At 34.6% G+C, this 24,422-nt stretch overlaps 1 protein-coding gene across 1 annotated transcript in view; it reads left to right on the forward strand.

Annotated features, from left to right (window-relative positions):
- The window catches only part of LOC149078668 (plexin-B-like), a 242,442-nt gene that overhangs the window by 135,422 nt on the left and 82,598 nt on the right, over positions 1-24,422 (forward strand). The window contains exon 3 of the mRNA XM_089240809.1: positions 13,968-14,119. The gene's annotated coding sequence lies outside the window, so the exon portion shown is untranslated. The remainder of the gene's footprint in view (positions 1-13,967; positions 14,120-24,422) is intronic.

Raw genomic sequence — 24,422 nt, forward strand, 5'->3', positions numbered from 1 at the left:
CAGGTGACAAAGTTCCACTAAACAATAAAATTAAATAGTAATGATATTATTCTTTCCATTCTTCACTGTTACCAAAAGTTGAAACAAGCAATGTCATATACGTACATCAGAAAAATCCGCTACCACATACTATATCATCCTTTTCACTGTTAATTTATAGCGAGCTCCGGGGCTCCAGCCCTGCCAGTCCCCCCCCCCCCCACCGCATGCTAGTGCTACTTCTGAAGTAATTGCGAGATTAATTCGTTGTATGCTTGTATATATATATTCCGGTATAAAATTCGCTGATCCGATACATCATCACGAGAAAATTTTAGTCAACATTAAACAAAAAAACAAAAAACAAATTTCACATTTTTTTAATTATCATCATTATTTCGTTGAATCTGAAGCTTTTTTCGAGAGAGAAATTATTAAGGAAAATTAACTCAAGATGCTAAAATAATCAGAAAATTAGTTACGCTTGAAAATTGATAATAATAATTAAATATTTCTTCAGTTCTCGGCGATTAGCTTTACTTAATGGAAAAAGAAGACACATCTCTCCGGGAGAATAAATAAAACTAAAATTATTCTCTCATCAGACAGAGAGAGAGGGATACAACGTTGTGGTCCCTATGAGCTTATATTTGTTATTCATAAAATTAAGGTTCTTCAGATCTTCCATATTTCTTTCTCGTAAGAGAAAAAAAAATATGTCCTCGAGATATATAGTTGCCAATTCCTATCTTTCGTGATGGTTATCAGTGAACAAATATATATCCGGCTTTAATTAATTAATTAAACTTGCAACGATGAGGAAACACTTATACACAAGTAACTTGTCAATTAATGTACGCGATTAATAGGGTGGGAAAATAATACCGCGCACGCGGCTATATGTGTATGCTTCTACACGGTAGAAATCGAGTGTATTGTTTATTTTTAATTTATGATCTATAGCTCAATTTTATTTTTTTTTTCTTTATTATGTGGGAGGGTACAAAAAAAACATAATTATACAAGTTTGCTGTTTACTTAGTAAGAATCGAAGGTGCGAGGATATTGTAATTTTTTTTTGTTATTATTATTACTAGTCCTCTTGGAAGTATGTATTATGTGCCGCGCGCGCGCGCGCGCGCGTGTGTGTGTGTGTGTGTGTAATTTTATTATAATTATTTTTGTTTCGTGTTGTTTGCCGTGTTTCTCGCTTCCATGAAAAATCCCTCTTTTTTGTTTTCTTAAGGATATTATTATTCATCCCATCTTTTCACTTAAGGTATCCGACTACTTTTCCTGTCGCTTTCCTATAAAATGATGCTGGAGTGAACTTTAATTTAAAAAATTATAGGAAGTGTTTCAAATGCTAAAAACAATAATTTGTTTTTTACTACCTATGTAATTTTCTATGAGAAGTAATTTTTATGACAAATTCTTAGCGAAATTCACGTAATATTCGAAACGCGATTGCAAAAAAACTTCTATAAATGAAATGTTTTTTTGTTTTATGTACATTTAGCTAGTGATGATGCAGGAGATGAACAAAAATCTGAAGGATTTTATGGTATGCTCATAAGTTATGCCTAAACCTATTGATGTGCATGTAATTTTTTTTTTCAAATTTCATTTAATAACGCGTATAAAGCACTCATCAGACAAATACACGTGATCTACCTTAGATTTTGGATCATAACCTTAACAATATATATATGGCAGAATATCGTATTAAAAGTTTTTGATGATACAATCAATAGATGTTTAGAAATCATGTTTCAAACTCGAATAAAATGACAAAAATAGCATTCTTCGTAAAACACGTTTAAAGTTTTTACTAACGGATCACTTGTATGGAAAAACGAAATACTATAATGGACGTAACCGTCATATAAAGTCGTTTAGGAAACACAAGAAATGGGGCTTTCATAAAAAATAATACAGTCGAATCCCGTTATAACGAACTCCAAAAGACCAGAGAAATCACTTCGTTAAAACGAAATTTCGTTATAAAGGAATTCCAGGTTTTCGCACTGTTGCTATGTAAATTTATCTGGCGGATTAGAAAAGTGTTCGTTAAAACGAGATTTTCGCTACATCGGTATTCATTAAAACGGGATTCGACTGTGATTGAAATCAGCATTTTTTCTCCCAAAATGACGTTTTAACCATAGCTGTATACCTTAACACCCGCCGTGTTGTCCCACTTCACTTTATATCATTTCGTGTATTTTTCTTTACAGACGCAGAGATAAAGTACGGCAAACTAATATCATTATTCCAATATTGACAAAAATGAACATAACCCTTCACCCCTCTGACACAGAAATAATTTTATTTTCAAAGTACAAATTTAACTGGAGATAAAATTAAAAGACATGTTTATATACAAATACAAATACAAGGCGACACCAGGCAAAATGCCTCACGAGGTAGCAGACCTCGTATTTGTAGGTCTTCAGATCAAGAAATCGAATTCATACTATTTTATTAAAATGTTAATAAGAAATTTAAAATAACTCCATCTGTCTCTGAAACAGACGCTTTCTTTTAGGAGAGAAAAATGTTTTCGAGATGATGAGAGTTGCTGATTCCTATCGTTCGTATTGGCTATCGGTGAACAAATATATCCAGTTTTAATTAATTATATAATCGAACTTGCAACGATAATGTAGCTTGTCAATTAATATACGCGATTAATTGGGCGGGAAAAAAATACCATGTCTATATGCGCACTTCTACACGGTAGAAATCGAGTGTCTTGTTTACTTTTAATTTATGATCTACAGCTAATGTGTGTGTGTGTGTGTTTGGTATTAAGTGGGAGGGTAAAAAAAGCATAATTATACTAGTTTGGTGATTACTCTGTAAGAATCGAAGGCGCGATAGAGAGATTGTAATTTTTCTTTTTATTATTATTATTATTATTACCTCCCCCCCTAAAAGTATGTATTATGTGCCACGATCTGTTTCGAGATTAAAAACTCAATCGAGGGCTTTTGCTTGTTCTAGCATAATTTTTCTTTTCTCAGTTACTTTATTATAATTATTTTTGTTCTGTGTTGTTTGCCGTGTTTCTCTTCCCGTTTCCCAGAAAATCCCACTTTTTTGTGTTTTTTTTTAAGGATGTTATTTATCCCATCTTTTCTCTTAACACCCACCGCTCTCTATCTTTCTCTCCTTTCGTATAATTTTTTTTTTCTCCTCATTTTTGCCCAACTTGGCAATTTTATAACAATTTTTTTCTCCCCCTCTCGCTCTCCTTTCTCTTCGTTTTCATTAATTTCTGGAGCAAGTTTACTGTAAGCGTAGGCTGTCAAAAATGACAGATGCGTACCCAATTTTCGGGTGGGAGGGAAAAAGAATTTCTTGTTGGGGAAGGGAATGTGTGTGTCGGATGGAAAAAATTGTGAGTTTCATCTGGAAATATCCCGTTTTTTTTTCCGTTTTTTTTTTTGCTATCAACATTTTGTTTTCCAGTTTTTTGTTGTTTTCTTCACACATCATTCCAGCATCATATGCCACTCGTAATGATGTTGAGGGGGGAGCGAGAACGAGTGGAAAAAAAAGAAGACATATCATATAAGTTGTATCAGTGTGATATATAGTCGTACATATTTCAGAAAATACCGAGTTTCAGAAAGACCGGGTGAAAAGTGATACTAGAACAGGGGAAATAAGATGTAACGGAGAGAAATCAGAGATTCAAAATTGAGCTGCGAATGTTTGAAGAGCTGTGTTTTTTGTGTTTTTCTTCTTTTTTTTTTGAAATCTTAGAAATTAGCGTCAGTTACTTGGAGAACGTGGTTCGTTGAGACGTTAGTTCATTCGTAGTCATCAGATTTGTCATATTCAAATAAGTGTGATGGTGTGAAGTTGATAAAACAATAGTGAATCGGTTCTATGGCGATAGACAGAATTGCGAATGTTCTCTGTTTCTGTTGTTTCACACCCAAATCAATACCGAGTTAAAGCTCGATTACACTGCGTGAGTTTACTAGCTACGTACTCCCTTGTGAATTTGAATTGAATGCAAGTTGTATAATAACGTTGTCTATATAGTAGGGGTTTGGCGTGGGGGTCTCGATGGTTACGAGATCACGGAGCCTTACAAACGTGAATAATTCTCTAATTACACCGAAGATATTTTTGTTGCAGAACCGATGAAAATTTTACTTGCTTTCGAGACAGCGGAGCCCACGAAATTCCGCTGAACACAAGTTAGGAAACTATCGTCTAGTCATAGTAAACTTACAGCTCGCTATGCTAGTGGGGATAAAATTGGAGAGAGCTACTTTTTTAGCAACTCGCTAGGTTTTCTATCTAGATTTTACTCACTATTGAAAAGCTAGTGAACTCGTCTAGTGTAACTGAGCGTTATTTGTCTCCATGTATGTTCACTGGGTCCACACAGTGGAATTGTTTTAGAGCCAAAAACTGGAATTAATATTCTTCGCGCCCTCTATTGGTTCAACAGAGAACAAAAATAAAATAATTAGATGCACGTATTGAAGACAACTTGAAAAGGTGGGGAGGAGAGTATCTACTCTCAAATGCATTCGTCTTAACCTAGTAACATAATTCCAAATGTTCAATAATTTTTTAATGTTTAAATGTTTTATTCAATAAAAACATGTGTATAGTGGTTGATGTGTATTAACTTTTGGCGTGTGAAGCGTAATCTTCGATTAAGCGGGGAAAAGTTGAAATTATCATGAACGGGGAGCATTAACATTGTCTCTATGGGAGAAATTTTGGTGCCAGAGGATTTCTATCGGTTTAAGGGAGGTATCCATTATTCGATTAAGCGAGGTCGACTGTATTCACTATTTCTTTTCTCGTAGATTCTTTTATTCCGCAAATACCTTTAAAAACCATTTTGTCTGTTCCAGATGTCGCGGGTTTCCCTTATGGGAGGGTATACTGTAAATATCACACAATATATTAATTTATTTTTCTTCATCTGTGTCGACTCAGCTTTTGAAATACAGTTGTTTACTGTCGCACGGAATGGACACGAACTTCATCCCTACCGAGCAAATGGTAGACACTCATTCGAAAAAGGTACTATCATACATTGCTATCGATAGATACACATAATAACAACACGTATAAGAAAAAAAATAGGGCCTAAAACTACAGCGAGAGAAATATGTTTACACATCTAAGCGGGGAGAGGGACTTGCATTTGGGTGTGGTTGACTTGACTTCACAGAGACACTGGAGGGAATTCAGCGAAGCTGTTTCCTTGATGTACGAGGGTAAAGGAAAGCAAGAGATTAGGAAGGGCAAGATGTAATTTACCCTCTTCTCCTTCACAGGAGACGGTTCTTCTTATTATTTTTTTTTATCATTTCCAGAGAGAAATGAAGCATAATTGCCTAGCCTTGCACGTAACTCTTTGCCCGCGAGGCAGGGTGCTTCCCCCTCATGGCGACCAAATAGGGGCGTAGGTTCCCCCTTAAATATCCCTCGACAGCCTCCCTTCATCTTTTTCTTCACATTTCGTTTTTTTTGGTACTTATCTTTTATTATTTTACTCTCCTCTCTCTCTCTCAGTTCAATTTCTTGAAAAATTTTTCCTCCACCTCCCGCCATTTCTTTTTATTTTGAAGCACGCACACGCACGCGTCTCCACAAACATATTCATCCTTTTGCTTCTCGTTTTCTTTCCCCCCGCCTCGTCGTTGATTGGCATCCAATTAGCTCTGAGAAAACCATTCGGAATCGCCAACCGTAATAATCGTAACCGAATGTCTTTCAAGAAGGAGAAATGTTTTCTGCGTTTGTAAATGTAAGACATGCACATTTTTTTTTATTTTCCCCTTATTTTGAATGGATGAGACGTGGCGTGCTTTTATTTATTTATTTTTTTATTGGTAGAGTACATGAGACGAATGCTGAGTGAACATGAAATACTAGTGATTTTGGGAAAATGCATCTGTTTTTGATTTGTGTTGGCTTTTCGTTTTGCCCCGCCTAAAATGACTTCCTTAAGGTTGATGGTGCTGGCTGCATAGTTAGAGATAATTTCGAAATTGAAGAAGCAAATCCATCATTATTGTCCATGCATGTTTTTGCATCTTCGTGATCAGAATGATCTATTGATATTCCTATTTTGATCAAATGTAAATGAGACGAGTGCCGCAGAAAAAAAAAACACACGGCACAAAGACCGAACATGGTCTTCTGTGATACACGATATACTACTACTTCACCAAACACCAACTCTGGCCATATCGCTATATTGCAATTTACTGCCATTAATGAGATGGGTTGGAAATGAAGGCCTATCTATGGCCTAGTGATCTCCCTACTTCACTGGTTCCGCGTATATGGTTCTGCTTTACGCGCGTACCGTACTTTTGGTAGATATTTTTGAAGCAAAAATATTTTGATACCAATTTCTCGTGTTCAGGTTCTGTGATATAATTTAAATTCCTTTCAAAAAACAAAGGTTGTTATGATTTAATAACGTGCATTATATGAGATATGATATGCCCCCATGCTTTGACACCGTCACGTATTCTTATTTCTTTTATGGGCGTGGATGAGTGCATTTTCCAGACAAAACAAAAGAAATCACTTTCACTTTTCCTGTTTTCGTTCAAATAAGGAAAAAAAAATACAAACATGCACCGCCCTGTAGTGATATCTACGTTCTTCCACCCTTCACACGCGGTCTATATATCTTCTTAAATCATTCCTTAATGATTCTCCTTCGGCCCTCACATGATTTCAGCGAGGGCAGCCTAATGAGCCACAACATGAAAGGAGGGGTCATGTCATCGCCTCCCATTGTGTGTTCACAATGGCGAATCTGCCCACCTATATAGTCTCTCTGCAACGTTTGTGGGCGCAAAAATAAAGAAGAAGAAAAAAAAAAAAAGCGCTGCGTGCCTTCGGGAACACACAGTCGATTTCCCTCTCATATAAATACAGTAAAATAAAATAAAAGGTCTGGGAAGGGAGAGAGGTCTTGAGATTTCAGTGCATTTCCAAAGCCCTCCCCCACTTCCGATGTGGTGGTCTCCTACAACATGGCGTGCATGGTGTACAGTGGGCAAGTTTGGAGTAGGGAGTGCCCCTTACGCCACGCACTTGACAGTGATGGATTTCCCAATCGGGGAAACGAATCCACGTCAACGTCTGTGCCGAAGAGAGAGAGAGAGGGACGCGACCCTCTTGCTTTTTTCTCTCCATCTTTGAAGAACTGTTTTTTTTTGGAAGAAAAAGAGAGAAGCAGCACAGCCAAGAAGGGAGATTCTCTCTCGCACATTGCATTATCTGTCATTTATAGTGAAGAAATTTCGACCCCTTCGGAATAATAAGAAAAAAAAAACCAACTCGATAGATGATGCCGTTCACGAAACCCCCCCCCCCCGGGGATAAATAGTTGAAAGGCGAGACCAGATGAAAAATAAATAAAATGAAGAAAATAAAAATGGAAGACAGTGACATCTGGAAGAGATTCTCTCTCTCTCTTTCTGGAAAAACGCTGAAATGTGACTGAAAAGGAAAAATATAAAAGTTGAAGAAATCTCCTCTTTTCTCTTTTTTGGAAGGTTCCACACAGTAATCCGAATGGTGAATTCCGGATTCGGGAAATGATGAATCTAGTGGGAATAGCTCTCGAATCCCATCAATTCAATCGAACTATTTATATTGGATATACTAGAGACATATAGAGAGAAAAAATAGAGAGAGAGAGAGAGAGAGAAGCAGCTGGATTTTTCCGTGTGAAATCATTCATACTGATTTTGTGGTCCCAAATGGCAACCGCATTTCTTTTGATGCAATTCATTTCTCTTTCGGTCTGCGAGATATGTACTTTTACTATCACCATTCGTAGAAAAAACGTATTATATATTTTTTTTGTCTGGTACATAAATGAATAAAATTCTAATTCATATTGTGGATATAGTGACTTCCACGTCTCTGATTGGATTTTTCTACTTTGTGTTTGGATGTAGATTAGTCTGTTAGCCGTAAAGAGAAAATTTAGCTCGATTTTGATTCGCTCAATTTTTGTCGTAATTTTCAGGTGAATATTAATGAGCTATGTTTTTATATTGGTGTAGTTTAAATTATGCCGTTTTCTAGTTCTTGTTCTGGATCACTGAAGAATATAAAATTTACACAGTGATGGATTTGATACTCAAACGGTGCAGCTTTTTTGAAGTCTATTTCATATCGTATCTAGATATACTATGTAGTAGATATGGTATTTTTAATTATGAGTTCATTTATTATTTTTAAGTTAGTGGTATCTCTCTCGATGGCAACTTTCTGATATAAAATAACGGGAACCTCCTCAATTTGCTACACATCCCCAAAATATTAGTACTCGTTTACACCATGAGTGTAATAAAAATCGATTCTTACGGCACGATGCCGCCATGCAAAATGAAAGTGGTTTTGCTTCGATAAACACACAAATACAAAGTTCAGAACAACAATTGCTATTGGCTTCGACTTCAGAGACTTTCTCTATTTCTCTCTCCCTGTCTGGAAAAACGCTGAAATGTGACTAGAAAAAGAAAATTAAAATTAAAGAATTATTTTTTCCTTTTTTCGAAAGTTCGACACAGTAATCCGAATAGTCAATTTCGGAATCGGAAAATCATGTATCTAGTGAGAATAGTTCTCGAATCTCATCAGTTCAGTCGAACTATTTATATTGCATATACTAGAGAGAGAAGTATGTAGAGGAAAAAACATATAGAGAGAGTGAAGCAGCTGGATTTTTCCGTGTGAAATCATTCATACTGATTTTGTGGTCCCAAGCGGCAACCGCATTTCGCATTTCTTTTGATGCAATTCATTTCTCTCTCCGTCTACGAGACATGCACGTTCACCATCATCGATGATATATTCGTAGAAAAATGTTGGAATTTTTTCTTCCGTCTGGTACATAAATGAATAAATTCTAATTCATACTACCGAGAATAGGGAGTTCCATCTTTGTGATTGGATTTTTCTATCAATGTAGGGTTTGTCTCTTTAGACACAAATTTAGATTGATTCTGATTCTCTATAAATTTCTGTCGTAATTTACAAGTGAATATTAATGAACCACTTTATTATATTAGTCCCATTGTATCCCATGAGAAATTATGTCGTTTTCTATACATCTATCGTCATTGAAAAAAAAAACTAGACTTTTTCCCTCATTTATGGTATTCATTTCCAAACGATGTAGCTTTTTTGAAGTCTAATCTATTTCTCGTCTTTTATGAGATATACTCGGTGTGATATTTTGCTACGGGTTTAATTTTTTTTTTTTTCAAATTAGTGGTTTCTCTCGGTTCTACTCGAACTTTCTGATTTAAAATAATAGGCACCTCTTCAATTCACTGCACATTCCCAAAATATTAATGCTCGTTTATACCATATTAAAAACCAAATCGTATGGTAGATACAATGTCACTAGGCAGAATAAGAAATACTTTTGCTTATAAGATAAATACAATGCACAGTACACAGAACGAAAATTGATATTGGCTTTTACGTGTTCGAAGTTCTCAATATATTATTTATTTACCATCATCCCAACTACCGAAATAATCCATTTACAGTTGGAGGGATAGAAACGCAATGGATTAACGAAATATAAAACAAGTAAAAATTATACTAAAAATGAGTACAAATAAAGGGAGAAAAAACAGATAGCATATCAAATGGTTATAAAAATCTAAAAAATAATAATAAAACAAGCGCACAAAAATAAACAGTGTATCAAATGAGTATAACAATATTGATAACTAATAAAATAACGAATAAAAATCGATTAAAAAATGTAATAAACTGAAAAGTTTAAAATAAAAGCACAAAATCTTTCAGATTAAATAAATGATTTTTCAGAAGATTTTCTCTAAGTGATAAGGCTTTTCATCTTTTCACAAGAGAACCCTGGAAACGTTCATTATTCTCACCACCCTTTTTGCTCCATCTTCCTCTAAATCTTCAAAATGTCTTTCCGAGGCAAGAATAATTTTGTTGTTTTTTTAGTGTTATTTTACTCATTACCACTGATCGAATTTGCATATTACTACGGAAATAATAATGAAAAATATCTAAAACACCAAACTAGAGTTTGACCTGAAAATGGTAAACACTACTGCGGGTGAAATTTCACCCCCATGGAAATTTTAATTTTATCATGCAAATAACAAGAAACCAATGAACCTAACCTTTTGCTAACTTAGAAGCAAACCTGCTCGATGGAAAATTAGCTGGAATGACCACTCCCTGCATTGCACCACGGCAGACTAGACATTCATAATTGTTTAGAGGGCTATGATTGCACTGCTGTCTAATATACTAGGCCCCTATACTTTTGAGGATTTCGCTGGTTGAAAATTCACCCAAGATGATATTTTGGTATTTATATAAGTAGAACTTAATTGATTCGAATTCTGTTAAATTCGAGATTTGGAAAATTTGAACTTTTATGAACTTCCCTTGAGTTTTCTGTTCAATTTATAATGTAAAAATTTCTTGTTACACTCAAACTTTTTCAAATTTTTTGCAAAATTCGAAGTGAGAAAGGAAAAAAAACCATGATTTTTTTTTGTATGAGTAAATTTAGTTTGGGAAAATTCTACAAGATCGGTACTTTGCTTTTTCAATGAAGTTGTTAAACAAAATATTTTTAAAGGCAAATAAAAGTTTGAAAATTCTGTTTTTTTTCCCTACTCTTTTTTATATTTTAATACCCCTTTTAACATTGTTCATCTAGAGTGCATCTAGAGCTAGACTACGTACCACATAATACCGATTATGCTTTTCAAGCTATAGATGAAGGTGTAACATTCAAAAAGATCTGAATATTTTTCTCTTCATTAAGAGCATGAAAAGTATCAGATAGTTCAGATTATAATACGTTAATGTGAAAGTATGTTTCCTTCATAGCATAAGAACGATAAGCAAAATTTCTGAAACAGTTTCATAGCGGATGATCATGAATTGCTTCCACATAAATGAGGCTTTGAACATGGTCAAGAAATTCTGCAGTGATGCTAATTCCAGAACAGTGGAATAATGTAACAGCTAATATCAATTATTATAATTATAAACTATTAAAATTTTTAAAACAGTTTCGTGACTCTTGATAAGAGATTATAACATAACGGGTAATTATTATCCTATGTGAATGTTGGTGATTATGTTGCAATTTGCAGTCATTTTACAGATCCAAGAAAAATTAATTTTATGGTTCGAATTTTTTGGATAATTCGAGTTTTTGTTCCAGTGACTTTGGACTTCGAAATAACCAAATTGGACTTAGTGTAATCTAAATAATAGTACAACTGATCGAACAGTTATACTAGTGACAGAGATGTAATGGCATAAACTTGAAAAGATTCCTAATCCAAAAATACGATGTAACGACGATGTATACGACAATTGTAAATAACTTAGGAGAACAGTTTTCAAGGAAAACGTGTTTCTTTCTTTCTTATTGTTTCACAAAAATTACGACCACCATAGGAATCCCCCCCCCCCCTCTTCGATTCTTATTTGTCAGACTGACAAATTCATGTTGATTCTTCAGTTTCCGTTCATCCACCAAACCACTATAGCCGCTACAATCGCCGAAGCGTGGTATTATTAATTGTATAACCCTGTCTATGGAAGCGAAACCACTAGTTTGATTAATTTTGAGTGCCTTAACTAACCGGTAATTATCATTCGCCTATTCGAGCACATGTCAGCGGGTTTTCCTGCTGATTCGGGGGGTAACCAGGTATTTATTAGCCTCTCTCTCTCTTTTATCTGCTTTTCATCAGCCGCATGAGTTTCTTTTTTAAAAAAAAGTACGAAACGGTAGCGATTGTGTTCAAAATGTCTGTGTGTGGCTTTATGTAGGTTTTTTTTTTTGAACATTATTATTTCTCTTCCTTCCCGATCGTTAGCTTTTTTTTTCTCTTTTCAACCTCTCCATATAAAAAAAGCATGGCTTTTTTCACTCTTCTTTGCTGAAAGTCAGGAGAGATAAATTCACTTTGTACTGAAAGGTACTGCTTAGTGTTAGCTCATTGTTTTCAACGCTGGGAGCTATTAAAAAAACACTGTCTATCAGAGAGATGTTCTCTCCTCTACCCTCCATTTTCATTACTTTTTTTTCTAGTCTCTAAACTTACCATATCCTTTTCTTTTTTGGCATAGACTGAACATACTCTGCTATCATTGAATGATCTTTCCAAAAAAAAAAAAATCAACCTGAGAACTATACCAGCACATCCGTGTGTATAGCCGTCAACGCTATAGCTAATGAGATGTTTTTTGGTCGTGTTGATGCGCAATTAGATATAGATAAAATATCTGAAAAAATAATCGCTACTCCTTTTGGTAGTAGCAAAACTGATTGCCAGTTTTAACGAACGCGTTTTTGTTTTTGTGCTTTTTTGTTATTAATATTGTTATATTCTTTTTTTTTTACATGTTGATAATGTTGGCGATAACGTTGAGCGATCGCTAGGCTCGTCATATTATTGTGGGTGGGACAAGCTAAGATAAGAAGTTTTTTTTATGGTATGGGTTACCAAATAATTACACTTTTTTTTTTTAATATCGATCTTCGGATTCGTGTTGAAACGGATAAAAAACAAGTGTTTTCTTTTCTCATCCATAAATTTTGTAAATATTTTTTCCCCCTTCAAGTTGCATTTTTTTCTTTTGTATATATAATTAACTTATTTATCTCTAAATCATTATTGGAAACTAAGTTTAAACAAAAAACGTCTAGTTCCGGTATGAAGCTTTGTGATGGAAATACTGATTTAATATCAGGATTCCACGAAATTTTGTCGTTATAACTGATGGTGAAGTTTCAAGACCATTTCAAATCCGAAAGGAACATAATTAGATGTTATCAAAAATATGAAGTTGTCATGTGGTTACGATTAGCGACCATTTTTAGCGAGGAAAATGCGTGAAACCGATAATTCTGGCAAAATATATTGCCAGTTGTCACCAAAATCGCTCCAACAATGATCGCCGATTGTCATTTAAATCGCCAAGAATTGTCACCAACTGTTAGCAAAATCCCGAAAAAATATCGCCAAAAATGTCACCAGTTCTCGCCGAAATCGCCAATGTTCGCTTATACTTAGCCTTTATCAGGCAATTCAATGTTACAGCGAGTCTGCAGTGATTTAAAATTTATTTCACGAAAAAAAAAGTGAAAATTATGTGAGATGAATATTTCAATACAGCGATATTTTTTGATTATAATTCAAATTTTAAATCAATTATGAAAATTATCTCCATCCCCGATTTTAATGAAGATTGGGAATATAAGTAAACTTCATTGAAAAGCAGGACATTTTTTTATGTTAAAAAAAAGTCGAGCGAAGTTACGGGAAAATCACAGGCATATATCGTATACGGGTCATACCAATAAGCAATTTGATCGCCAAACGTATAATAAATTCTTTTTCTATCGTTAGATATCAATAGAACAATAGGTGAACATTCCTTCAATGTGATGAGCTCAAATTCTGGCGAAAAACGCCTTAAAAACGGAGAAAAAAGATACGATTGTATCCCCAGGGTCGTTGCGTTTTCATTGACGTTATAAACAAGACTCATTAACATTATTCTCTATGTGAATCAGCAACGACCGTCAATTATTGACGTTATAGCCGAGGTGCAGGTACAATCGAGTTTGGATGTATATCAGACAATAGTATTGCATAACTTTCAGGGGTTTTTTTTTTTTTGTAAAAAAAATTGTGATATTTGCTAGTACTTGTCATCACTATGATCGTACTTGTTTTAAAATTGAAACAATTTCTATAAAAATTACGAATTTTTTTTGAATAATATTGAATGCAATGCAAATTGATGAAATCAATCTTTATTCTAGGTTTTACTGTATGCTATTTGTTTTTGTTTATTTTCAACGTGACTTTTTTTCGTTGTAAGTTTAATTTTGCATATTCAAATTGTATTAATTAATTAACTAATTTTTTTTCATTTTTCCTCAGGTTAAAATCTACATGTAGAAACAAGATATTTGATGATGGTACTTTCACAGACTTGAAGAACTTTCCCTGCTCCATCTGAATAAATAATCAATTCTAGTGACGATTCTCTTGCATAAATCTTCTATACTACATGAAAATAGTTATCGAAAAGGGTAAGTTAGTTTGTCAGTTCGAATATATTCAAGAATGTTTTCAGTTCCAAATTAATCAGAATACTTGCATGAAACACAGCGTTAAAAGAAAAATTCTGTGCTCAGATGGCAAAATAAGTCACTTTCCCAAAAAACTTAGTTGCTCGCATTCGGACGGAGCCTCGTTCTTTAAAATTTTCGAAGGTGGCAAAATTTAATCTTTCTCTTTTAGATTATGACGAAACGGTAAATTGTAATAAGTCAAAAAGTCATAGTTTCGCATATTGGCAAAATATTATTTACAAATTCCCCATCGTGAAATTCAAAAAAAATTGACTTATAACATTTTGCCATCTGAGCACAGAATTATACGGAAGCTTTGTCAATTCCCAATTCATACCGAAGTGAGTTTGTTAGCGACAAACACAGACGCTGAAAAATTTTTAGAAACATCGACTGGGTAATCCATGAATTGATGATTAATCTGAGAATTGTATAAAAATATTTTTTTGCCTCGTTAGAATTCAGTACAATAGACTAACTCGTTGCACTCAATTTAATTAGTCTCGATTGTCAATGAATTTTTTTTTCTTAAATGATTTTTCATATCTCGGCTCTGTATCTAAATGTAATATACAGCACACGTGCATATCGTACGCATCGCAATCACTTTGAAATATATATATATATATTCTCTCTCTCTCTCTCTCTCTTTATGATATTATATTCTTTAGGTGCCATGCTTTATGGAGAAAATTCATTAAAATGAAGCTTAATTAAATAATTCAATTACCAACTTCAAAAGATAATGAATGCATCAGATTAAGCTAGTGTAATTCAATTTAGACCTTTTTTTTTGTTCGATTAATGAAAGATATTTTTTATTCGCAAAGATTAAAAGAAGAATTTACCATTTCTTTTTTACTTGGTGCTTTGTGAAGTTCTGTTTATGGTGGCATGTTTTTTAGTCTGTATGCTACTAGTTCATTAGTTATTTTAGTTGTTTTTTTCCTCAAATGTTTTAAAATCAGATTATATAAAAATTTATATTTTTTGCGCAGTATTATAAATACGTTATAGTCCATTGGTATTCTTTTTCCATTTACTCTCTTTCAATTTATTTTTTTAATTGGAAAATTCATAATTAAAAGTTGCCGTGATCAAGATTAACTGATGGGAAAAGCATATAGGCCAAGCATTCAAGCGCATTTCTTCCGACAAATTTTCATGAATAAAACATATTCATTTAAGTAACAAACATGAAAAGTTTGAAGAATTCCTTGTCTACATATGTTATGTCAAAAATAATTACAAAAATTATTATTTGAAGCAAAAAAAAAATTATTTGGAAACGGACATTTTTTTTGCCTCGTTAATGCCAAACTCACCATAACTTGGCAAATATCTTATTTCTAGAAACTGCCTTGTTTATCTTGAAATATGGGGTAAAGATATCGATGGGCATTATGTAATGTAATGCCATTTTTTTTCCATATTAAACAACGTGAGGCGCACTATTCCAACTCTGTATACTTACTGCTGATGCTTCCTTGATTATATCCGCTCTGGTGAACAGTATCCCTCATGATTCTTGTACCAACATTGGATTCACCATTTCTTTCGATTCAAGCACATTCCTTCCAAGTACGGCTGAATATTTCGCTACGAACAGTTATTCATCCATGTAATTATCATTTTCATGACACGAACAATTCCATTTTAAAAATTTTGGAATATTTCAGTTATGCGTTGTATAAATTTATTACAACAAATTTAATTTATACCGTACGCATCCTTTCGCTACTGAAATTCCATTCAAAGTACAATCCAGGTAATTTTTTTTGTTTTTCTTTTAGCTTTTTTCTACTGATTTGAAGAATTCCCCCTTTAAATAACTTGAATTCCATACGAAGTAGAGTCCGGGTTGAAATGAAAATTTTCATTTCTCGGATATAATGACGCATTTTTTTTAAGGCGGGAAAAATTCCTATGATCCGAGAAAAATCCTTAAATCCCTGTTTTTCAAAAATCCCTTTCATAATTGTTCTTATTCATAATTTGGATCCACGCAAAAATCTCTTCTAATTCTCATTCTGCAAAGTTGGTAACTATGTGATTATATTTTTCGCAAAGGGTATTGAAAAAGTCAACATCGGCTATAAGGACAAAATTTCGTGGTATCTTTCTCACCCTTATTACTAAGTTGAGTTACTTTACTGCACGTACAAAATCCCCTAACTGTCATCATAGTGGCAATACACTACCTTTTTATATATTTTCAAATCTTCTTCGGCATTCGTATTTAATGATTGGCGAAAATTCAGTCTTGCATGAATAAAAGCTTCCGTTGATGCCCATCTTACATGAACCTTCAACAAATTAAGCGTTTTCCATCAATTCTCTTCGCAGAGAAACAAACCGGCTCAGTAAGTAAGGTCACATGTATATTCCTTAGGGCACATTATTAATGGCTGAATTCGGAAGATATAATAATTCATCATGCATATAATACAAAGACTTCAATCCATTGCCTGTTGTAGCCTAATAACTGAAGGCACAACGCTTTCAAAGCCGGCACCACCAATCGCTTCGATTGTAGAATCTTGCAAGTTGCCCACTGAATATATACAGTATGTGTACGTAGGGGGTGGAGAAATCGGACTGTCATATGCGTTTGATCAGACCTAAACTAATTCGAGGTCTTCAAATTTCGTGTCTGTAGTTAGTCGCGTTCTGGCCTTATTCAGTCCGTACTCGAAATCCTAGACCGTGTTTCTGACAGGGGCCTGATTGAAGCGTCTCATTTGTAATGGAAAGATGTGAAGAGGGGAGTGAGAGAGAGAAGACAGAGAATTCGGCTTTATATGATTGCGATCCATCATTCTAATATAACTGTTCCGTTGTTAGAATAGTTGTATCGCGTCACTAGTTATTACTGGTTTCGACGTTCCAATATCAAGCGGATGGATTTTGGTTGCTTATCCATATAATACAGTTGTTTATGTTATTTAAATGTTGTTGTTGAACAGTTTTTTTCCTTGAAATTAAAGTAACATTACTCATATTACGTTCCAGTGATAATTGGTAATTAGGTAGTGCAGCGTTATTCAACCGTTCGTCCGCAGGAATATCCCGCCGGTCCACGAAACATTTTGGCCAGTTCTTAAAGCCACTACATAATTCACAGAAGCTGCACTTTTTTTTTGCGAGGGGGAAAAGTATGTTCTAGAATCAAACAGAGCAGCCCTTCGTACCATAAAAATAACGCTAAAATATTTATAATTATTGTAATTCAGTACATAAAACACACTAAAAGAGTAATTGATGAAATTCTGCGGAAAACATAAAACATAGCAACTGGTATTATGACACATAAAATTTATTCCAGTGTGTGTATCGAAATTAACACAATTATCGATATCATAATCTCATAAATTCATTTATAAAAATATATGGTATACCATATGTAGTTCATTTTGACGCTGCACACCGGTTTTAAACGTACAACCAGTTTTATTTCCAGTATTTTAAGGGATAGTTCTTTTATTCGATAGGTGGCAGCAAAAGTCCTATGGTTTTTTTTTTTCTGGTGAGTAAAACTATCATATTATTGTTATACTAATACCTCTCTTGCCATCTTCCAAAAATTAAAAAAATATACACCCTAAATAATCCTATTATTCATTTATTTTAACTATTTACGTATGTTTCTTTGGTGCACCAAAAGTTATATATTTTTTGAACTCAATAATTTACAACAGAATATATAACAATAAAATTTAATAGCTAAAGTTTTGCGGCAGACATAAAAACAAATCAACCGGTATTCTAACGTATAAAATTTACATTATACAACATAAAATAAAAAATACATACAGTATATCGATGTACACTATATATTGTTCATTTTTTATATCAGTTTCAAACTAAAAACCGATTTTACTTCCAGAACTACAATAGATAGTTCTGTTTTTATTCGATAGCTGGCAGCACGAATCTTTATCAAGGCCGGAACTAGAGGGGACAACTGCCCCGTGCGGAAAAAATTTAGGCGGAAATTTTAGGCGGGAACAAAGAACACCGTTATAAAATTATCGAATTTTAAAGTTATGGGGGGGGCGGCAAAATAATGTTTGCAGCGGAAGGCAAAAATCCTAGTTAAGGCCTTAATTCGAATGTGTTTCTTGAATGACGATTTCGGTTCGGAATGCATGCAAAAAATCTCCCTGATTCTGATTCTACGAAATTGGGACGCGTGAGTGAAAGTGTGCAGGAAATAGGTATATATCTTACCAAAGATCGGTAGTAGATCACTAGTTACATTGATGATAGACTGAATACTCATAATGACTCAGTCAGTACCTCCTAGAGATAGAGATCTATCTCTAGGAGGTGCTGACTCAGTGCATTCAACTGACATGGATCTTCGGTAGAGCGTAGTGCACTGTGGGCCCATGGCCCAGCCCCAGCCTAAAGGAAGAAGGCGGTGGAAGCGATTGCTCCACCCCAAGACACCAATACCCTGGAAAAAATCGGCCCTTCCAGCAAAAATATGGGACGTCCGTGACGATTACTTATCATTAAAGGCCTTCCAACCGTAACACATCACCCAGAATTAGCGCCTCACTCTATTACTATTTATCATGGCGAACAAAGAAGCGGTGTCAAAATTTTTGGGTCCGAAATTGGTCTATCATTCATTCGTCAGTATTTATGCCACATTTACTCGCCAAATATCAGATAGCGTTGGGTATCCACACGCACCCTATCTATTAAAATTCTTAATTGTATTTTTCTTTTATTTAAAAAAAAAATCAAATTATAGAAATAAGTACAGTAGTTGGATTTGGTTCTGCTTTTGACGTAAAGAGAATTGTAATAGATGCCTGGACTGTGTCAGATTTTTAAAAAAAAAATTGCACCCGTGCACTCCGGGAAATTTTTGTGCAGACATTGTGTGATTCGAGTTTAATAAGAAATGGAAACGCTTGTCCACTACACACTAGTCAGAGGCACAAATTAAGTGACTTAATATGGACGGAGCGTAACGCCGAGGATTACGTAGGGGGTTCGTTGCAAGGATTTTCGATCACGATTTTGCTTTGTTTTCAGTGGAATTTTTTATTATTTTTTTTTAAATTTTTATTTTATTTTTTATTTTTTTGCTTTTAACCGGTTTTCCTCGGGTTAGAAAAAAAAATGTTTTAGGGTGAACTTTGGAGAACTTGGAAAGCGGTTGTCGGTGTGTATATGGGCAGTATGAGAGAGAAGTAGTAATAATAATAATAATAACTAGTCACGTCGGACGAGCGTGACCATCGCTGTCCCTTCCTGCGTGACGGGTGTCCGAAAAAAATTGAGACGTCAAGACACAGGCCCGAAAGGAACGGTTCCGTGACTTCTCGTGACGTGCGGATTCGTAAGTGAGTGGTTGTAGTTGTAGCTGCAGTATATGCTCTTTGGCACTCGCTTTTTTTTTTTTAAATACATATTTTTCACCCTTTTTTTTCTGTAGCTTAGGAAATGGAGGAGGGGCAAGAGAAAAGGAAAAGAAAAAAAATAATTCTGACACTAAGTGAGCTTAGCTTGGGAAGTATGTGAACGCAATATTTAGTTCGTGCTTATGAATTTATTTGCGGGCTAACTAATGTTAAAAGCTCTTGTCTGAGATGGGTTGCAGGTTTGAAGGAGGTTAGAGAGAGGAACTGCTGTTTTTCCGCTAGGCGTGTCCACTGTTCATTTAGCCGGTGCCCCCGACGTTACGAGAAATCGAGAAAAAAAATAATAATTGTAATTTCGGTAGGAAAGGCGACAAAAAAGGAAATACCGAATACTCGATTTAGTTATTTTGGTAGCTAAAAAACAAAAAGAAACTATAATTGCAGTAAATATTGTTAAATGAACTTTTCCACTCGTTTGTTACGTATCCACATATAAAATTTGTATAAAACTCACGAGGATAATTTCTTTCTACAAATATCTCTATTAGTGACTAGAAATATATTTTTAGATAAGTAATAGAGTCGCTTGTCTTGGAAAGCATTCTACATGAAAGAGTCCCAGAAACTTCAAATTTGTTAAACTATACAGACCATCTAAAATCATTTGCACAGCATATATCTTCGCAAACGCTGACTTCGGAGAAACATCCATTAGAAAATGTTTCTAAAGGACGTGCAGTTGCTTAAAATCTCAAAGTTTATTGGAGGGGTTCTACACATAAAAAAAAAATAAGGAAATTAACTTTTTATATAGTTCCCGTGTTCTACAATTTCCAATTATTGAAATGAAGATTCCACTCGTTTGCAAAAAAATTCATATTTTTAAATGCAATATTTATCGAGATATTGAATATATAATATCACTATGTTTTGACAAATTTTTTATCACTGTGATGACGAATTTTCAACGAAAGTTGCCATTTTTGTACTGCACACAAATAGAATGAACTCAATTTTTTTTATTCACTATTAATAATTTACATTTTTTGAAATTATTTTGGCAATTAGAGAATTTTCACAACTTTCAATTCATGTTTCGAAATTTCTTTTTCCACCCTCAATAAAATTTTACATGAAATTTTTTTGATGTGAAGAAATTACTTTTCACTTTTTGTGACGCTACCTTTTCTTGTGAGACGTCTACCTACGGTAAAAGAAGTTCCACTTCAAAAATGAAGAAACTAAGAATGCAATGTAAAAGTCGGAAATTACTCAGTCTTTAAACGAGTTTCGAAACTTCCTATCACCCAGGATACCCATAATTTGATGAAAAATCATCACCAGTTTTCTTATGTCAGTATAAATCAGTGTTTCTCAAAGTGTGCGTCCTGACGAGCTGCAGATATTTATTTGTGTGCCTGTTTACGCTATGGAGTGGCGGATATTTTCGCTCTTTCATAAGCGAAAATAGCTAAAAAAACTATTCTGTGGAGCGTCAGATGAGACATAAATTGAGCATAGGAGACGCAGTTTGAGAACCACTGTCATAAATTGCTACTGAAAAAAAAAATGTGAATTTATTACGAATTTCAATGAAAATGTTTTTTGTATAGCTGAGACATAAGACATAAAATAAAGCCGAGATATAACACTGAGCCACAAACTTCTGCTTTGTTCTGAAACACATATCACAGACCCATTTAGAGGCGACACCCCCCCCCCCCCCGGACGTTCACGGCTTTGTTTGAAGAGAATATAGAAAACCAATTCTACATTCTCTTAAAATAGTCAAAAAAAAAACGGGATTGATTACCGCCACCGAAAATTTAGCAACTGTAATGTGAATCATCTCGTTAGAAAGCATCTTGTTAAAGCCTGAATCTTTAAAATTCCCATCAGTCAAATCAAATATGCATTCCTGCTATAAGATGGAAGAGCATTAAATACACATTATTAATGTAAGACATTAATTTCTTATGATGTTTTTTTCTTCAATATCTTCTACCAGAACGTATATGTCTGACAAGAGCTCATAAAAAATTATATAGCATGAAAAACGGTTGTTTTTCTACCGGATTTTTTTTTAATCATCCCTCTATTTCAGTCATACAGTCAGTCAAGACTAAGTTACTAATGTAATGGCTCTCCCAGCCATGTTGTTTCAGTGGTATGTTATTTTTTTTTTTGTTCCTGTCTTTGGAAACCACCTTAAAAACACTCTAAAATAATCCAACCGCATTAAAAAGACGTTTATCGTCAACAAGATGATGATGAATCACCACCGACGCCACCAGCAAATTCTTTGAAAAGAGAGAGCAAGGCAAGCAAAAAAAATATATATATATATTTATTTTCAGTTAAGGGGAAAAGGGAAGTTTTGTTGGACCCTGTGCTATCAAGTGGGATTAATTCTGATCTCTTAGTAGGTCGTACATCGCTCCTTTACACCTCTGCCTGTCAGTGACATAATGGCCGAACCGAAAAAGAAAAAGCTTATATACCTCCCCTTATACTCTATCTACGTGTGGAACGTGGGCATTTTCTGAAGCCTCCTCAACCACGAATGTTATATTCTTTATGCGTATAACAGCCCATTTCCACCAACCTGTTATTCTAGACTCTCTATACTAGGTCCCTTTTTTTTTTTTTTTCTACCCTACCTACCATTTCCACCCTTGTTTAGTACGGCTATAAACTTAAGAAAGCGTAAAGTATGAAAACAAAAAAAAATAAAAATGGTAGAATTCTTGCGAGGATTACTAGAAATCCTTATCAAGAGCCAAGGACCCCACCTTATACTTGTTATTTTTTTTTTCTCGGGGAGGTCTTTTTCTTTCTACTTTATACATATGTGATGGTAGTACAAAATTAAAAAAAAAAAAAAGACGTATATAAGACTACGACAAGTTACGGAAAGAAAAACACATTTTCGAGCTTCGAAGCCCAAATCTCAAAAGCAAACACCAGAGAGAGAGCGGAGAGAGCTGCTCTCGTTTTTTTTTACTGTTTCTTGAGACAAGCTTCTTATTGAAGAGAGAGAGTAGAGAACTTGGAGCGTACACACACACACATCACATCACGTGTTTGAAACAACCCAATCCTCGTCAAGGATTAGTCAAGGCAGAGCGCCAGAAATAAGACCGAAAAAAAAATAGGGACTATCTTGAAGAAAATAAGAAAAAAGGACGTAAATGAAAGAAGAAGAAAGATGGAAGAAGAAGATGAAAAAACAAGAAGAAATATATAAGAAAAGGACGGAAAAAGAAAACCATTAAGGGATAATACCAGATAATAGCTGACGGCAAAAGACCAGGAATCTGTGGGTTTTTTTATTTTTTCTTTCTCCTCCTTATCCTTGAAGGAAAAGATGGAGAAGGAAAAGAACCAGGAGAAACTGTTGAAAATTTTTGTTGGAGACCTTACTTTTCCTTTTTTTTTTTTTTTTTACGAGAAAAATAAAATTTCCTGGTATAAAAAACCTGGCAAAAATCCTTAACAATTATTATAGTTTTGCGGATGGATAACGGGAAATTGTTCGTTGAAAAGCAGAATTCGAAACTGAAACAATAATGTAAAGATAGGAAAAATAAAGTGGTTTTTTTTTGTATCCGACTACTATGGACAACGAAGCCAATGATGAGATAGATATGATCTGGAGAAAAGATTTTTGTTTTTTTCTGGTAAATCACCGTGATTATTATTTTTATTGCAACATTCGATTGATTTCTGATACGAATAGCGCGAGGAATCATTGTAGCATCGGTTTCTTTTTTAAATTTGGTAGATATTTTTGGTGAACTTTATTTTTTATGTTATTCGTGTACGTAATTCTTTTGTTTTCCAGGCATAAATTGGATTTATGGTTCAGAATTATACTTCACTTTTCTGTCTGTGTTTACCTGCTCTTTGGTGTCTACCGCCGAACTATCTTTCAAAAGGCTATGAAACTTCTAGAGCAGTGACCATCGCCTCTGGTGGGCGATGGAATGGTCCGGGGGGGGGGGGGGGGATAGAAGAGCTACGATTATAACATAGGGTCTTGGAGTCCGCTTGAATCGGGGATCATTGAGAGAAAAAAAATTTCTGAGGAAGGCAGCGATGGAACAAAAAGTTTGGGAAACTATGTTCAGGAGTGTTCAAACTTCAGGAGCAGGGCCGCAACTAGGGCGGGTTTGGTTCCCCGGGCGCTGAACTAGGAGGGGTACCGAATTCATCCTTTAACTGGTTCCTCTACATGCAATAGGCGCCTAAATTCCGGTTTGCCCCGGTAGACGAAGTATCTAGTTGCAACTTTGTTCAGGAGCGAGCTGGCCACTTCACTGATATGAAAGCGTGTCTTTATGTAGCAGGCAACTTAATTCAGTCACTTAAATTATCTGTAAACATGCCGCGGGGTGCTCAAATGCACCGAAACTGTATTGCAGGAGACTCAAGTGACTTGTAAATGTTCCGCGGGTCACTATATAACAAAGAAAGGCAAAAGTAAATCGTGAGGTCACAGCACGAGTATTTATACACATTTGAAAGCAATACTCTATTGCTATCAAAAAATAAACTTCTGTAAAAATATAATATCGGTTCGGCTTAAATAAGCAGCGCCACAAGAGTGAAAATTCAAAGAATTTAATCTTTGATGGCACAGTTTATAAAAACTTTGCTAAATTCTTAAATGCCTCTAAACTTTTAGTGAGCAACAATACCTCGGTGTGAATATTGCTCTTATAGATATATGAATTCTTCATTTATTTACTTTTATTTATTTATTGTGAGGGAGGGGCTCGGTAGAGATAGGGTAACAACTTTCTAACTGAAAGTTGAAAAACAGGGTGATTGTTTAGCTGAGCATCTCATACATGGTGCATAGCTTCCAGCACGCACCGCAT

This window comes from Pholcus phalangioides, unplaced genomic scaffold (genome assembly GCF_987345545.1).
Source record: "Pholcus phalangioides strain wild (caught in Gottingen) unplaced genomic scaffold, Ppha-v1.0 ptg000013l_1, whole genome shotgun sequence".
Lineage (NCBI taxonomy): Eukaryota > Metazoa > Arthropoda > Arachnida > Araneae > Pholcidae > Pholcus > Pholcus phalangioides.